This window comes from Carassius gibelio, chromosome B14 (genome assembly GCF_023724105.1).
Source record: "Carassius gibelio isolate Cgi1373 ecotype wild population from Czech Republic chromosome B14, carGib1.2-hapl.c, whole genome shotgun sequence".
Classification (NCBI taxonomy): domain Eukaryota; kingdom Metazoa; phylum Chordata; class Actinopteri; order Cypriniformes; family Cyprinidae; genus Carassius; species Carassius gibelio.
The window spans coordinates 12,836,811-12,842,658 of NC_068409.1; the positions used below are offsets into that span (position 1 = coordinate 12,836,811).

General features: G+C 33.1%; 1 long non-coding RNA gene across 1 annotated transcript; it reads right to left on the reverse strand.

Annotated features, from left to right (window-relative positions):
• Positions 1 to 4,172: 4,172 nt before the first annotated feature.
• LOC127971851 (uncharacterized) lies at positions 4,173 to 5,123 on the reverse strand. Its single transcript, XR_008156939.1, has 3 exons — positions 4,920 to 5,123; positions 4,494 to 4,595; positions 4,173 to 4,353 (listed from the first exon to the last, which is right to left on the reverse strand). It is a non-coding gene; the product is annotated as an uncharacterized LOC127971851 (long non-coding RNA).
• Between the last annotated feature and the right edge of the window lie 725 nt (positions 5,124 to 5,848).

Genomic DNA, 5,848 nt, shown 5'->3' on the forward strand with positions numbered 1-5,848 from the left:
ACAGAAGCAGGAGTCAGCGCATCAAGAGTCACCAAGCTAAGACATCTTCAGGAAAGGGGCTACCAAGCCACTTCTGAAACAGAAACAGAAGAGTCTTACCTGGGCTAGGGAGAAAAAGAACTGGACTGTTGTAAAGTTTTTTTATCAGATACAAGTAAATTTTGCATTTCATTTGGAAATCAGGGTCTGGAGTCCGGAGGAAGACTGGAGAGGCACAGAATCCATGCTGCTTGAAGTCCAGGGTGTAGTTTCCGAAGTCAGTGATGATTTGGGGTGCCATGACATCTGCTGATATTGGTCCATTGTGTCTTATCAAGTCCAAAGTCAATGCAGCCATCTACCGGGAAATTTTGGAGCACTTTATGCTTCCATCAGCTAACAAACCCTTTGCAGCAGGACTTTAGCACCTGCCCACAGTTCCAAAACCACTTCCAAGTGGTTTGCTGACCATGATATTACTGGGCTTGACTGGCCAGTCAACATGCCTGACCTGAACCCCATGTGGAATCCATGAGATATTTTCAAGAGAAAGATGAAATCAGTCGATTCAACAATACAGATGAGCTGAAGGCTCAATAGTGCCACAGTATGATCACTTTCATATCAACACCTCACTGATGCTGTCATTAGTGCTAAAGGAGCCCAGACCCCAGAATTTAGAGAATAAATGAACATACCTTAAACTTTTCTGTTTTTCAAATCCTTTTATTTTATTTATTTATTAGTTTTTTTTTTATTAATCTTAGGAAATATTCTAACATTTTGAGATACTGGATTTTTTACCCTCATGAGCTGTAAGCTCTTATCATCAATCATCATTTTTTTTTCATGTTTTACTTTACATGTAATGAGTCTAGAATATATGAAAGTTTCACTTTTTGAAATGTTACCAAAAATGATATAGTTTTTTTCAGATGAGCCTGCACACACACACACACACACACACACACACACACACACACACACACACACACACACACACACACATATGACCATCCCTACAATATAAATTCTGGAAATCTCAAACCACAATAATGATGAAGACAGTTGATTTGTAAATATATATATACACACACACAATATATATATATATATATATATATATATATATATATATATATATATATATATATATATATATATATATATATATATATATACAGTACAGACCAAAAGTTTGGAAACATTACTATTTTTAATGTTTTTGAAAAGTTTCTTCTGCTCATCAAGCCTGCATTTATTTGATCAAAAATACAGAAAAAAAAAATAATATTGTGATATATTATTACAATTTAAAATAATTGTTTTTAAATTTATTATACTTTAAATTATCATTTATTTCTGGGATGCAAAGCTGAATTTTTAGGATCATTATCACATGATCCTTTAGAAATCATTCTAATATGATGATTCATTATCAAAGTTGGAAACAGCTGTGCTGCTTAATATTTTTTCAGAACATGTGATCTTCTGTGATGTGATGAGGATACTTTGATGAATAAAAAAAAAAAAAAAAAAGCTGTTTTTAAAATATAAATATTTTGTAATAACAATATACACTACTGGTCAGTAATTTGGGGTCAGTAATTTATTGCTTTTTTTCTTCTTTTTAAATAAAATCAATACTTTTATTCAGCAAGGATGTGTTAAATTGATAAAAAGTAATAGTAAAGAAAATATATTAATAGAATATATATATTAGACAGCAGAACTGTTTCCAACACTCATAATAAATCAGAATATTTGAATGATTTCTAAATAATCATGTGATAGACTGGATGTTACATGTGACACTGAAGGCTGGAGTAATGATGCTGAAAATTCAGCTTTGCATCACAGGAATATTTTTTTTTTAAGTATATTCAAATAGAAAACTATTATTTTAAGTTGTAATAATATTTCACAATATTACTGTTTTTTTCTGTTTTTTTGATCAAATACATGCAGGCTTGATGAGCAGAAGAAACGTCTTTCAAAAACATTAAAAATAGTAATGTTTCCAAACTTTTGGTCTGTACTGTATATACAATATATATAATAAAAAATCTTCTGGTCCTTGGCAGGTCTTATTATATGTTTATTCTGTTTCTATTATATCTTTATATATCCTTTAATATTACCCTGAACCACATAACCAGTCAGAAGTTGCACGGGTCTATGTGTAGCAATAGCCAACAATAAATTGTAACGGTCAAAATTATTGATTTTTCTTTTATGCCAAAAATTTGGATTTTAAGTAAAGATCATGTTCCAAGAAGATATTTTGTAAAGTTCCTATTGTAACTTTTCATTTTAAATATAATGAATATATATAAAATTGCAGATACAGTCGTATTGTCTTTTTTTTTTGTATCACATTAATTGTTTCTGAAAATAAATCAAATACAATCACAATCAAAATGTCTTTTTATGCTTGATAGCAACGTTTTATTATAGAAATCAAATACCCAAACTGAGCAATATGAACAGGAAATGTGTGATAGTACTACAACACATGACGGGTGTTATACACTTTGGCCTAAGATGCAAAAGCCAATTCAGTCTTACAAAACATAACATAATAAAAACAGATTAAAGCACTACAGAAAACAAACAACAACATGTCAAGTTAAAAAATGTGGGATATTGTAAAGCCGAAGCATTTTCACTACACTACAGCAACAGTAAAATTATTCCCAGCTTTAGAATGTACAGCAACCATGTAAAAAGTACTTTACTGCTTTATTTGATAAAGGGACATACAATAAAACAAAACTATATGAAAAAAATAAATAAAATGAAGTGTGAAACCCAGTGATAGAAATGAGGTGCTTTCAGCATGCTGATACAAACAATGCTGTAGCTTATTGCACACGGGGAACCACACCACATAAAATACTACGTTAATCGAATGTCATCAATTAATAAAATAAATTAGTAGCCTGAACTACATAAGCAGATCATTTAAGTCACAAAAATGGCATTTAAACATTTTTCAACTATGTGGAAAGATGCATACCTGACTGTTTAGTCAAATCTGACTTTTGGATTGCATGTTTTATTGTGGCAATAAACAGATGTGTGCAACAGTACATTACGCTGCTGATGTGCTTTAGAACTACTACACATGCATTGATGAAATCCATCAACCTAATGCAAAAGGCTGTTGAAACAGGTCTACTTATGTATACACAAGCTTTTCAAAATGGTTCACAAAATGTAGATTTACTATAAACAGATGATCTCATGAATGTATCTCACGCCTAAAAACACAAGCCTATTGATAATTATGCATATTTTGACTGCAGTTTTCTGTAGGTTTTTACTGTGGTAGATTTAAACCACAATATTCAAAAGCAATCACTTTATCATAGCACACAGTAATAATAAAAAAAAAAACATTCAAAATGCTAAAAAAGAAAAAAAAAATGGTCTTTTGGGGGGATAAAACAAATAAAAACAACTATAAATAAAGCTTGGCACTAATCTAAGAGATTCTACATCTCTTATCTAATTTAAAGGGAAATTCTATATGTTACATGGGGAAACAGGATGAATTGGTGTGTTGTTTGTCACAAGAGACCCTAAAACGACAAGTAATGGTTGAGTTATTTTGTGCTGTACAGTGTATGTAAAAGGCGAGGAAGCTTAGGAGAGTTCAAGACTTGTGGAGTTCAGAAGCCGGAAGGAGTAAGAATATTCATGTCTCGGTGTCTGAGTCTGTGACAGGATGTTTTCTTTCCGTCCTCGCCGCTCATCTCCATCTTGGGAGATTTGAAATTGGCGGGATCTTCAACTGTGAGATTTATTTGGGTTTTCATGGCATCCATCGTATTGGACTTCTGAACTCCAAAGTATGAGTGCAGCGTGAATCCCCCTGTAATCATGCAAACAAAGAATAAGAAAAATAACACACTGAATTTAAACACACTCCAATAATTCTCAGTTTTACTGACATCTTCGAAAAAGCAGTAGAAATATGCTATATATTATAAATGTCCCTACGTTATCAATGATTATATGCTGATAACGCTGAACATGCAAATTTTACTAAAAATGGACGATGATAGTTAATTTCAGAACGGAATAAACTAAATTAATCTTGTTGCTGAACAAATATTGTATAAAGGATAAACAAAGAAATCTTAGGTTATAATTAGCTAAATGAATATCTCCATATAACAGATTCTTGCCAGGTGTGTTGGTTTCTGATCCTGGGTCAGTGGGGGATTTCTGCACGATGGGCCGCACTCCGAAGAGGCTCCATCGCTCTCCTCCTTGTCCACCTCCTTCGTTACCTCCCATCAAAACACCTGTATGAAACCACTGAACTTAAATGGAGTATTGGGGTGAGGACTCTGGCTAAACCAGTGCCTGTCAGGGAGAAGAGAGAGAGACATATTACTTTAACAGAATAATGCATTACATTGTAGCTTGTTCTATTGTATATTAAAATCCGATAATGTATTTGAACACTGTCTAAATCTACAAAACGTGGCTGTGAGTGTTTCCACCTGTGCCTGATGTTTAGGGGATTGGGTGAGGAACAAAGTGATGGACGGTGCTGATGTTGAAAGCTTGTCCTCTCTTAAGTCCTCCTTTGGCATCTTTAACTCCTATGAAAACGAAAGAAAACATATGAGAACCTATGAGAACGAAAATATATAATAATAAATACCATGATGCTGGAGCTTCGGGGTCATGATACACCAGTCTAACGATATGACCTACCGGTTCCCAACAACTAATGCGCAACATTAAAAAGCTGATAGTAATATATGTTAACAATTTATTAACGTGACGTTAACCCAGCTCACTTTGACATTAATCAGCGATAAACTAGATTTAAGTGGTTCTTTAGAGGTTAAATGGCTGCGATCCAAACACTAGAAGCTTCCTAGCGCTGATAAACAGGCTGTTGTTTACAAGAGAGAGCCTACCTTTTTCGCTCTATAGCTCGTTTATTATCCGATCCAGCGGGGTCTTCCAGTTGGTCCATGTTTATTAAATTAAATTTTCGTTGGTGGTTTGCTAGTGAAGTCGGAAACACCGAAAAATCTTTCCTAAATTCGGATTTTGTAAGCGAGCGCAAGGGTATCCAATCGAGAACAAGAACAACAATTACTGGCAAAATGACGGACAGGAATTCAGCGTTTCAAAATAAAAGTCACCCGCAGGAGAATGAGGGCGTTCACTTCCGAAGTACCTCCAGTACAGCCAAATTCTCAGAAATGGGCTTTATGTAGGCTACTCCTAAATATACTTAAAATTACATTTAAGTATACTTGACTGATACTTACAAAAAATTCTAAACATATTTGAGCTATACTACTAGAATCCGAGTTTTCATTATTATACGGTAGAGGGCGCTAGTACACTTCTTCTGCACAGAATTTCTGTTAGCATAACTAACAGATACTAACACATGTAACACGATCATCTGACATGAAAAAGTATTAAAACTGTAACGTTATGGAATAAAATGTCGACCGATGAAGAGGTAATAATAATAGTAAGGAGTATTGAATCTGTACACTTGCAAGTATACTACTAGAACACTGATATTTGTATACTTTGTATGCTACATGAAGTATACCTAAAAATATACTTGAACTTTACTTAAGTATTTTTTTACTTAAAATAAACTTGAAGTATGCTACTTTTTCATAAGGGCATTCAAAAGTGCAATTCTGCATAAAGGCAGGAATATAGAAATATTATTCTACTTCAAACATTTACACAGATGTTCTTATTTAATCATTACAAGAATAAGAAATAATATAAACTGAATAGATGGATTAAAACTATATTAAATGAAGATAAAGATTAATTAAAGATAAAGCGAAAAAAAAATTCTGTCATCACGTGG